At 40.5% G+C, this 13,119-nt stretch overlaps 1 pseudogene; it reads right to left on the bottom strand.

Annotated features, from left to right (window-relative positions):
* Nucleotides 1-1,292: 1,292 nt before the first annotated feature.
* Nucleotides 1,293-2,531, bottom strand: LOC149204786 (E3 ubiquitin-protein ligase RGLG5 pseudogene; annotated as a pseudogene).
* Between the last annotated feature and the right edge of the window lie 10,588 nt (nucleotides 2,532-13,119).

Here is a 13,119-nt window from a genome sequence, read left to right as displayed (position 1 = left end):
GAATCCTGAGAAGTAAAGTCAAAATTATATTACTGAAAATGAGTCTTTACATAAGCCAAATATAAGCTGTATCATAAAATTTTCCAACCCTGATTGCATTGTTGTTTCAGCTATATATAGAGCTCTTATTCTAACTGATCGATATTCCTCCTCCAGCATGAGGGGAATTCGAAAACTACTTCTATTACTGACAACTATTAACCCTTTAACTAACTAATAAATACAACTGACTACTAATTGACAGCTCTAGAATCCTAAAACAATTAGGATTCTAATTCTACATCATGCTGAATGTAGCATTTATTACAATCAGGATTTATTCCCTGACAAGTGGTCTCTTTTAGTTTGGCTGTGGTAGGTGTTTGTAGCTGCTTGTTAGCCTTTAATGTCGTATCCTCTCCATTGCCCTGAAACATAGGAAACTACCCCTGTTTTACCCGTCTTTGGTTTCCCTCAAATGTTCGAATCCAAACAAGCATTTCCTTTATCCTTTAATTACCGAAAATGGAGCAGACTGCCACATCCTTGATGTGTTGTAAGCCTTTCCCATGTACCTGTGTGATGACAAAACCTTACAAAAAGATTTGCTGCTTTGTCAATCATAATTGATCAACTCAATTGTAACATGCAGCTACAGCAGTTTCATAGCGCGCTACGAAACTGCTGTGTAATTTCAAAAACACAGTCTTCCTTTCATAGCTAAATGATCGCCACTATTCATGGCTTAAGCACCTTACTCCCTTGATCATTTTGACAAGATTTGTTTGCAACTTTTCGAGAAACAGATATTTCTCCTGAGGAAAAGATGCAATGACACCAATAACACCATTCACTGTTCCAAATATAACTGTATGAATCTGGCTAGCATCTCACGTGCAAATTGTATAGGCATCTTCTCTTCAGGTGCAAGGGGATGTGCTAATATAGTTCCCTCTGGGAGCTCCACAAAGAAATAACACATTCCTCCATGTAATACTTTCTTTAATGACATTCTGACATCAATATCATTTTCTCCATGTCTAATCACATCAAACTTCAAATCCTAACTTCTTCCCTGCCTTTAAAAATTTACTTCACACAGCTGGTGCTTTGGACAAAGGTATGCGAACAAACATCATCTGAACTATGGCGAAACTTGCACTCTGCACCTCTTTCACATTTACCCTTATCGTAGCTACTGTGCAAATCCACACAATAGAACATGGACCCATGCCAATCCAGCCCCAATTCGGCGTATTTCAGATGGCCATGTCATAATAGATATTTATCTTTCTGCGAAATCTGCATTGACTTTAATACATTTTTATCCTGGTTGTGATATCACTGCGACATATAGGGCATGTAACAATGTTCTGTCCGCAGTCATAACAGGTCTGATGACCGCAAACAAAAGCAAGATCTTTAGCATTCATCAGGCAGATTGGACACAGTTGAGCATCCTGTGTATCCTTGGCTTCTGGAGGAGCAGATCCTGCAAAGGAATCAACACAACGATTTCGGGAGCTATTTGTTTGGAAACTATCTGTGCGCTGATATTGTTGCCTTGCAGCATAATTATCATTGCCAAGTGTTGGCGGAAGAGGAGACCTATCAGGCATCTTGCCTCTGCGGCGACCCAGTATTTGAAGATCCAGTGTGGCCTTGTACTGAGATGGTATTTCCATAAGTGATGCAAGGGCAAACTCAGTCTCCTTCCTAGATTGAGCAACATTCTTTGACATAATCTCTGTAAAGTTCACAAACTGGAAGTTGTCAAATGCTCGAGCTGGAATATTATCATCAAACTGCCGCATCATGTCCCAAGGCCCATCTCCCACTCCAACTAAGACAATTGATAGTGGATATTCACTGGCTTCCACTATTGCATTAACTGAATTCTGTTCTTGTCTACTCAGTTGTCCATTGTCAGTGTCAACACTTCTTGTTACCTGTCCATCTGCAATTGTCAAGAGAACATGGTACTGCCCACCACTCTGTTCCACAATACGGATTGCTGCTTCGATAATTGGGGTAAAAGATGTTGGCCCAGCCAGTCGAAGATGTGGGACTATCTCCCTGTAGCGTCTCAACGCTTCTTCAAATCCATTGCATAACCTATCATCTGGATAGAAACTAAACACACTTTGATCATGTGTCAAAGCATCCCCAAAACCAAAACAAGGGATCAAGTTGTCTTCGTCAAATACAGATAACGTCCTCCCAATTATCGAAATCGCTTGTTCATAAGGGTTTGGAGTGTCTCCAATGTGGTGCAAGCTTCGACGATTAAAAGACCTTGCACCGGTCCACTCATTGCTCTTAGTGAAGTCAATCCCTACAATCAAATTGGAAGATTCGAGGCCAGCTTGTGCAAGAGCTGCAGTCACCTCATCAAGTGAATTGTAATTGTCAGCGATTCGGGAATATCTCCTTTGCAACTTCTGTTTAGTCGCTGGTTGTGCTGGTTGTGCATAAGTTTCTGATGGAACTGCTGGTGAAGGACCATAGGATGAAGAATCCCACAGGCGGTCCAATCCAGGTATTATTAACATTAATAATATTATGGCCTCTGCTGCTGCAATTCTCTTGAACCATCATCACGGAGCTCCCATTTGTATAACTGAATCTTTTGATTGATGCCAGCAAGCAACTTTCCATTAAATGCATTCAGATAGTAAACAGAACCCTTTGTCTCCTTCTCAGCAACAACTGCAACATGTGCCAGTACCACAACACCTAACGATCTAAAACACAGCGGATTCTGATAAGTATGACAGCTGTGAAATATTGGCTATGGATTCAAACAAATCCCCAATTTCGTAGCGCAGCCAGTGCAAAATATGAATTATGCGCTACGAAATCACCTAAAACATGTTGCGCTGCGAAACTGATAAACGGATTTATGTGCTGCGAAACCACTTTAAAATGATTACAGGCGCTACGAAATCACCTAGACAATTTCAGCTTTGAAACGAGTTTGGACATATGATACCCATGTGAGATGTGAGACCAATGATAGACTAAGACAGAGAATTGACCCCTTTATACATACCAACAATTCTCTTAACAAGACTCCTATTCAAACTATTTAGATTCTAAAACCAGATGAAAAGACTAGACCCAAAATTGACACCAACCCTTTGACAAACAATCGAACTGATGTGAACAATTTAAAATTTTTTCCTGAGTGATAATAGATCCCAAGGTCGTTAAGGGGTGTTAGTAATAAACTTTGAAGGGGGGGGGTGAAAGGGAGTTATACATGCTTCCATAGTTCTGCCATCAAACAACTGCTTTAACCTTTCTGTCCTTGATGAGATGAGCTCTGATTGACAATAGACGAGGTGATCAAAAGCTTGCTTCTGCAACCTCCAACTACTTACCCAGCCTAAAACACCTAACATTTTTTCTTCATTTTGAATGGGTGCACTTAGACTTGCAGGCCCTGATTATCCTCTTTTCTTTTGACTGCCCTCCTATCTAAATCTACCCTTATTTCTTCCAAGGGCCCAGATTAAAAAGTTGGGCTCCTTAATTTCTCTACCTAACTAGTAATCTGCCAAGCTTGAATTGTTTGGACAGATATTCATTCTATAGTCTAGAACAAGCAATTTAAAACATGGCATGGTCTAGATTGAACTCTTGGGCCATCCATCAAGGTAGCAGTGGCATTTTGTCTAGCCACTTTCTTGGTCTTTCTTTGGGGTTCATTTTTATTACTTTTTTCTTGCCCTGTGATTTTTCTTTTAGGGCATACCCTCTTTACATTTTTTAACTCTCCTCTAATGCTTTTTTTTTTACAAAATATGGAACCTTTGCAGCATGAAAAGATGAACATATTTGGAACTTCCTAGGTCAATCATGAAAAATGAAACCTATTGGTATAGGAACCTAACAGTGGCTCCACTTGGGGATGGCCTTTCCTTGTGAAAGGCCAAGAACAGCAGGTCAGATTCCCTTGCTTTTCAACTATTGCTCTAGCCTGAAATTTCTTTCTCTTGAATATCAATGATCTGAACCTTTGTTTCCTATATGCAGTCCTTATGAGATGATCTGTGCAAAATTACAGTTGTGTTTTTACTGGTTTCTCTGAGTATTTATCATCATCTGTATACTTCCCAAGTCTTCTTCTTGATCAGCTTTGTTAATTTCAAAACATACACCAAAATGGTGTAGCTCCTTAACTTTTTCTTCAAAATCTGCTGCATGTTGTTCCTTATTTAATTGCTGTGAAAAAATAAAAACTGCTGGAAATACAAATATTTATGTACAATACACAATGGTGTTATGCTGATTGCATGGAATCAAAATAATGCTTGAGCATTCGCCCATTGACTGGGCCTTCCTCAGTATTTGTGCCATCCAAACTCCTTAAGAAATAAGCATTGTTACCTTGTACAACATGTATGACATAAGGTCCCTTCCATAGGAAATCAAATTTTGCATGTTTCCCTTTGTCCTCTCTCCTAGAATCCCATCTCAACACTTTGTTTCCTATGAAGAAATATTTAGCCTTGGCTCTTTTGTCAAACATATTCTTGAGTTTATCTTGTAGGAGCTGGGTTCTCCGATATACTTCTTCTCTTGTTTCTTGCAAGTGGATGGTTTGATTGATCCTTCTTTAAATATCATTGGGCTCTACCTGTATTTCTTGCAGCAACTTGATCACAGGGATTCCCAAGGATGAAGGGAACACAATCTCTAGACCATATACTAGTTCATATGGACTTGTGCCAATATATCTTTTGGTGGTCAATCTGTTTGCCAAAAGTGCATTTACATGTTTCTTGTGCCAATTCTTTCTGTTCTCCTCTAAAAACTTTTTAATGATTTTGATGAGGCTTTTGTTGGAAGACTCAGCTAGGCCATTGCCTTGAGGGTAATAGGTTGTGGAATGGCCTAAGGTAATGTGGTGATTATGGCAAAAGTTGGTCATTCTTTGGATTTGAAAGAAGCAGCATTGTCTGTAATGATCTTTTTTGGACAACCGAACCTTGACAAGATGTTGGTTTCTAAAAATTGCATAATGATTGAGTCATTGGCTTTCCTACAAGGGATGGATTCTATCCATGTGGTAAAGTAGTATGTGGCAGTCAAAATCCACCTATGTTGGCCGGAGTATGAAGGGTGGATTTCACCAATGAAGTCTAAACCCCATTCCTGAAAAGGTCTTGTTAGCCTCCTGTTGCAACAGGGTTTCATCTTTCATTACTGACATTTTTACATGCCAAATATGTCATACTTTGCAGGATGCAGTGTTCCATATTTCCACAAAATGCCATGAACTATGCTAGTCCAAATGGCACTGGTGTATTCCAATTTTGATGAGTTGTTCCAGTTTTGAAGAGTTTTTAAAGGGAGATTCAAACAGTCTAATCTTGGTTTCAGATCACAGTTATCAAGAAATTTTCATCTGGAGGAGCTCGAGCTAGCCATAACTAATTTCCCCTTCTTCTCATTTCCCAAGCATGTACTAACTTCCCCAAAGAGGTCGAGATCTGCTTGATTCCTCTTAGTTTCATCATTCTCCATGTCATTTGTCTTGGTGAAGATCTGCTTCACTCAAGCATTCTTTATTTCTCATTTACAAGTTCTTTTCCCCAAAATTAGCCTAAGGACCCTTACCTTAGCGCTTTCTTATCATCTCCATATTAACTACTAACTCTAGTACATAACTCCCTATCATTTTTCCCCTTCCCCTAAAAAACTATGTATATAATACTCCCCTATGTAAATATCCCCTCCCTGACATTATAGCCATATTTCTTCTAAGTCAGGGAAAAAGAAGTCTATCTGGGGTTGTTTTTAGCCCATCCGAGTCTTAAAGGAATTAGTCTGACACCTGGTCAGGCTAATAACCATTGTTTCCTAATCCTAACCCTCAAAACCCTCTTTCCAACCCCTAACCTAAAGTTTTGTGCACAAATCCTTAAACCCCCGCTCACAAACCATCAAAAAACCAATATTGCGCCCCTATCCCTAAGTCCTGAGTGTAAATACATTAACCCGCACTCATTTTAACACCAAAAGCCCACATAAACCATAGTTTTTAACCCCCCTCCGCGCCATATTAAAATCTGGATATTCCGCGTGCCCTGTACGTTAACTCCCTGCCGTCTCGTCCCTCCCGCCAATCGTCTGATCACCCGCCCCACAGATCAATGATGGGCGGGTGTTCCAATCTCCCAAGCCACCCGAAGGTTAGTGTCCAGGAGATGGGCGGTATTGCCACCTTACAACCGCCACGCGTCACCTTCCCGGGCGTGGCGGAGCCCCCTCTTACAAAACCACCCATGCCTAAAGGCGGTGCGCCCGAAACCATTTATCGGCCCCCCTGTGACGTAAGCCACACGTGACCTGTCGCGTCGTCCGCCTACGTGGCCTCCTGCCACCATACTGCCGAGTCATCCTGCCACGTGTCCTGCCACATCATCAGACCTGCCGTACTGCCATGTCACCTCCGTACATGCTGACGTCATCACGCTAACGTCATCTTGCCACATCATCCGCCATACTAGGTCTGTCATGCTGACGTCATGCTAACGTTATCAGCAATTTTGGCGCGAAGGGTGAAAATTGCACACTGGAGCCCCAGAATCAGTTTCTGAGGCAGTTTTTGATGCGCGATTTGCGCCCGTGCAGCCCCCAGCAAGCCCGAAAGGCGCCGAATGACCCATTTTTCTTCGCGAAGCATGCAGAAAGGAGCAGAAGATAGTTCTAGAGGAAACAGAGGCCGAACAGTGACCATTAACTTGTGATTAGACCCACAACAAAGGAGAAAAGCAACCCAATTCATTTGTCAGAGAGTATGAGAGGAAAGAGAAGCAGCAAAGTGTACCAGTTAAATTGTTTAATGGAAACCTTCAGTTCCCAAAGCAGGTTAACATTGAATGGCCGCCAACAAAGTCAAATCAGGCGGTGAAAGCCCATCCCAGCTCTCAAATCACAGTTGAAGCATTTAAGGCCACCAAACTACAATGGAGAAGAGACCCATGCACAGTTATTGCAGAGGCAACTACACCAAGCCACCGAGGACAAGCACATTCACTTCATTTTGATACGGTAGCCCTCAACGCAGCCAAAGATATTTTCATGCATTTATTTCAGATAGGATTAGGTCAGACTAATTATTCTTTAAGACCTGTTTAGGTCAAGATGTAAGAAACAAATTGTAGAGAGTTTTCCCTATATATACCGCCCTCATCATTGTTTCAAGGGTTGGTAAATTGGTATTTTTCACTAGATAATCACACTGTATACTTGAAATTGGTTCTGTAGTCAAAGATTGCCGAAAGTTCTGAGAAGAGACTGTTTGATGTGTTATGAATGTTTTTCTGAAGACTGAAGATGGAATTCTTGTGCTGCAACCTGATTCAATAAGTGCTTCTTACCTCTTTTTACTGTTTACCATTATCTAAATAGCAGAAAGAAAGATTATCTTAGAATTTGTTTAAATACACTCTATGCTCAATCTCTATTATTTCTTTATGTTTTCCTCTGAATGAATTGGTAATGAATATGAATTCCTTCTGGCTCATATTTACCCCGATTCACCTGTGTGTGCTGATTATCTAGGGATTCTTTACTGCCCCTAGGTAGAGCTCTGTTATCTACCCCTGTTAAGCTGAATGAGGGATTCTTAATTGCCCCTCATTACTTAGCATTCATCCAATCCTTTAAACCTGAAACATTGTTTCATTTGCAACTACCTTGCTCCATTTTCTCTCTTGGGACCAAGGAAACGCACCAGTAGTCCTCCTTTTTGACTCCACGCCCAATGGTTTGAAACTTTCAGACTATGCTCTGCCTCTCTACCTGAGAACATCAATTATCCCACCAAAATCGGAACAAAAACCCCTGAACTCAATAACTAGCCTAAGATCCTTTTCAACAAAGCTAAAATCTGAAAGAGAGAGCCCTCTTTGATTGCAGGTGGGCTAGAACCTGCAGTCCAAAGTTGGTTTGTGGTTACCTCGGTCGTATCCTTTTCCAGAGCTTAAGGACAACCTGAGTGATAACATAATGGCGACTCCACTGGGGAATTTCCTCAGATAGTTTCACGAAGAAGGTAAGAAAGCTCCGCTGAGACCATAAATCAATTTTTCCAATTGTTGTTTATCTCTTAAAACTACAGATGAAGCCTGAATGTCAGCCAGGAAGCCTTTGAAACTGTTCTTTGCTTTGCATTAAGAGGAGTAAATAAATGCTGCTCCAGTCAATCTTCATGCTAGTTTTAAGTTACAAATAGTTGTCCCGAATTTTTACTAGTTCTTTGCTATTTCTAAAAACATTCCCAGAAAAATACCAAAAACAAATTCGGAAGCTGGCTCCCAAGAAAAATCCACGATATACTAGGTCAAATCCAGACCCTAATCCCCCAGCTGTTTTTGAAAATCCGAACCTAATCCCGAAGATCCTTAGGAAGCAAGAAAGACAAGAAGATTTCGCTAATAAAACTCCTGAAACAGCTTACCCAAGCTGTGTCCCAACTCCTGTCAAAGTTTTATTCCGATCAACTCCTGCTTCCCCTGGTTCATCATCCACATCGCATAGCACTCCTTCCACACCTCCATTCACTGCAAATACTACAACTACCACTACTGTTGTTCCTGTTACCTCAGTTATCCCTGCCGTCCCAGTTGTTCCATTTGTCCCCGTTGTTCCACTTATCCCTGCCAATATGGCTAATAGATATGCACCCTTGCAATTACCTGATAATGCTGGGGCTTTACCTCAAGATTACCAACCGAAAATCACGTATTTTGATTCCACTGGTCCTTTCACAGCCATTCAGCATACCAAAAAGATGCAAGACTATTTTGAAAACTATGAAATAGATGATAATAGCGTGAGAATGATAATTTTTGTTCAAAGTCTAACAGGTGATGTAAGAACTTGGTTCAGATCACTTGCTGCAAATTCCATAACTACCCCAGATGAGTTGTACCAATCTTTTACCAACAGATGGGAGAAAAAGAAAGACCCTTTTCACATAGTAGCTAAATACGATACAATTAAAAGAGGTCCTCAAGAAACTATTTTGGAGTACTGTGCAAGATTCAATAATGTTTACAATGCAATACCACAATATCTGAGGCCTCCCCCTGACCTTGCCTTGTACAAATTTCCGGATGGTTTTGACCTGGATATGGCATACCAGTTAAAAGAAAGAGCTCCTCAAACCCTTGCAGACATGCAAAATGTCGCTGTCAGCGTTGAGGCCAACTTAATTGCCAAAAGGAACAGAGCTAGGATGGAGAGAAGAACCACCTTTAAGGAAGAACCCTCAGCCTTTGACCAGAAGCTTGATGCTATTATCAATGGCCTGCAAAGATTGGGAGAAAGAGTAGAAAACGTTGAGAGAAAAGCATCATGGGAAGGACAACAGTCCAATACCATAAGGAATCCAAATTTTAGGAAAACGCAGAACACAAATGCTGGTAGGTCTAGCCAAGACCATGACATAAGACCTCCTTTTCAAGATAACTATGTTGAAGGATCCACTTCTAGTCAACCCACAGAAGACACTCACATGAATTTGATGGATCTAAAGGGTGAGCACCAAACTTTCCTGAGCCAAGAAGACCAAAATAAACTTTATTACAATCAGTTTCAGACTAAGTCTGGTGAGTCTTTTGACTTTAAACAAGGATATGATACTACTGCATATGGAGTACACAAACAATATAAGCTGAGAACTAGGACCATTAACATCTCCAAGCCTGGTAAAACAAAGGAAGGCAAACAGCCCAACAAGATTAAAAACAAAGCTGTCATGACAGAACCAGCTGATACAACTGTCCCAAACCTGCAACAAGTGACTGTTGAAGACATAACAGACACACAGCCTTCTGTTGAGCAGCCTCTATCACCTCCTTCCTCAAAAGAAAATTCAAACAGCGTTCCAAAAAGCCCTCCTGAAACTGTAAAACCGCAAGTAGTCAATCCCCACAACGCTGATAAGCAAGAGCGAATCGCTTATAATTCAAATGAAAAAGAAAAAACTGCCCTCATCAACACGAAGACTCCATTGGAAAAACCATTTAATTTAGAGGCAGAAATAGGTAAATTGAAAATACCTATTCCTCTTTCAGAACTTGCCAAGCATGATGTATATAGGAAACAAATTCAAAGGTCGCTTTAGATTCCAGAAAACAAAGATGATGTAAATGTTTTGGATGATTCTCCTGAACTGCTATTCGGTCCAGAAGTCAATGGAAAATCAACACATGGACCTATTCCACCCTTTTATGTCAGTTTGCATATACATGATAAAGTTTTGCACAATGCTATGTTTGACTCAAGAGCCTCACACAACCTTATGCCCAAGGCAGTCATGGATAAACTGAACCTCGATATCACAAGACCTTACAAAGATCTATACTCATTTGACTCAAGTCAAGTGAAATGTTTAGGCCTCATCAAAGACTTGTGTGTCTCCTGAGTCCAATATCCCAACAAGACCATTCTCATGGATGTGGTGGTGGCTGACATCCCACCAAAGTACGGTATGCTCCTATCAAGATCATGGGGAGCAAAGCTGCAAGGATCCCTTCAACTTGACCTCTCCTATGCCACCATTTCTGTCTTTTGGCAACCAAAGAGACTGTACAGAGAAACACTGATGAAATATGTGGTGAGTAGTGAGGGCAAGCCTGAAAATTTTCTCATTTACTCAATACATTCTGACATGAATTCCTTTATTTTGTTTAATGATGACACAAATTCTCCAACTGAGGATGAGCCTTTGGCTCTAGAACAACAAACACACATTAATGAAGAATCGATTACACGCACCCATGAGACTATCACAACAGATAATGTAACCAGCATACAAGAAGAACCTACTCAAACAGAAACCTCAAATCTGCCCGCTGCAAGAATGGTTGAAACTCTTAGCACTAACCATAAGCAAGAAACCACATGGTACGTAGAGTTTTACGGCTCTGTCAACAAGTTATGGGTAGGGGCAGGTGTTTGGATTCACAACACATATAACAACCATGCATAAGGCCATGCCTACAAACTGAATTTCAAATCCACCAACAACATGGTAGAGTATGAGGCTCTGCTGTTAGGCCTTAAACTCCTCAAAGCTCTAAGAGCTAAAAAAGTGTCTATCATAGGTGACTCTGATTTAATCATACAACAGATGAAAGGTAATTTTGTTGCAAATGACAATAGAATGAGAGCCTATAGGACCGTTGCCACTAATATACTCAATGCATTCACTGAATTCAAGCTTGACAAGATCTCAAGAAATCACAACATTCACGGTCACAGCCTAGCCACTTTTGCAAGTACATGTAAGCTTCCCTTTGACCCAAACCACCACTTCACAGTGGAAATAAAACATAGGCCCGTTGTCCCAAATAACATTAAAGATTGGAAAGTGTTCGAAAATGATGCCCAAATTAATAATTTCCTTACCCTTGAGCATGAATTTTCAAATATTAACATAGATATGGATGCTATGACAGATTCAGAACAGCAAGCAACTGAAAATCAGCAGGCTGTAACTGCTGCAACAGCCAAACAAATCCTAAACCCGACGGTTTTTGACAAAGAAAACATTGAACAGCTGAAATAGATGCACTTGGAAGAAATAGACAAAACAGAGGAAGAAATCATTGAGCTAAAAGATAATTTCCTACCTGCTAGCCTGACCCCACTAGAAGACATGTTTGATGCCAATGATGTGCCCAGAAAGCCAAAATTGCAGCCAATAAACACTGATATAGAAGAACACAACATTGGGACAGCAGAAAATCCAAAAATGATCAAACTGTCCAAAAATTTGCCTCTTGATCAAAAGCCCAAGTACATTGATTTATTCAAAGAGTTCCAAGATGTATTCCCTTGGAGTTATGAGGATTTGAAATCCTATGACACCTTGGTAATGCAACACACAATTCCCTTAAAACCAAACTAGAAACCCTTCAAGCAGAAGCTTAGAAGAATTAATCCTATGCTTCTTCCCCCGATTGAGAAGGAAGTAAAGAGGATGTTTGGAGTAGGCATAATAGCACCCATCAGATTTTCCGAGTGGGTGTCCAATCTTGGTCCTAGAAGAAAAAAGATAGGTGAAATCAGACTTTGTGTAGATCTCAGAAATTTAAACCAAGTCTCCTTAAAAGACCACTATCCTTTGCCCAAAATGGATCACATCCTACAAAGAGTAGTGGGATCATCTAGAATCTCTTTGCTAGATGGCTTTTCAGGTTTCAACCAAATACTTGTTCACCCGGACGACCAAGACAAAACTGCCTTTACCACACCGTGGGGAACATTTAAGTATGTGAAGATGCCATTCAGACTTAAAAACACTGGTGCCACATTTCAAAGAGCAATGGATATTGCTTTTGCCAAGGAAATGCATGATTTCCTAGTTTTCTACCTGGATGACTTAACCCCATTTTCCAAATTTGATGAAGAACACCTCAAGCATCTTAGGCAAATCTTCATGACATGTAGGAAATATGCCATTTACTTGAATCCCAAGAAGTCCCTATTTGGCCTAGAAGAAGGCAAGTTACTTGGCCACATTATATCAAAAGATGGGATTAGAATTGATCCTGAAAGAATCCGAGCCATCCTCCAAATTCCATTTCCAAGAAACATTAAAGAGCTACAAGCATTCCTTGGGAAAATCAACTTCCTAAGAAGATTTATTCCAAATATAGCTGAACTAATACGACTGTTAAGCAACATGTTAAAGAAGGATGCCAAGGTAAGATGGTCCCTGGAAACCAAGCAAGCATTTGAAAGTATCAAAATTGCATTAACCCAATCCCCTGTCCTCACTAGCCCACAGTTTGACAGATATTTTATCATATTTTCTTTTGCATCTGATCACACAATAGCCACTGTCCTTTTGCAAAAGAATGAACAGGGAGCTGAAAAGCCAATCCCCTTTTTCAACTGAGCCTTAAGAGATGCCCCTTTGAAGTATCCAATAATGGAAAAGCAGGCCTACGCACTTGTTAAGGCCATCAAGGATTTTAGAGTGTACATAATGTATTCACATGTGATTGCCTATGTTCCACACGCTGCTGTAAAAGACATATTGACACAAGAAGGATTAGAAGGCAAAAGAGGCAAGTGGATTGCAAGCATCCTTGAGTATGACATAGAAACAAA

The sequence above is a fragment of the Pinus tabuliformis genome, chromosome 1_2, assembly GCF_031772625.1.
Source record: "Pinus tabuliformis cultivar Carrire ecotype Pingquan chromosome 1_2, CPIR1, whole genome shotgun sequence".
In the NCBI taxonomy this organism is placed as follows: Eukaryota; Viridiplantae; Streptophyta; class Pinopsida; order Pinales; family Pinaceae; genus Pinus; species Pinus tabuliformis.
Note: the sequence above shows the minus strand (reverse complement) of the source record. Positions and strands in the feature narration are given on the sequence as shown.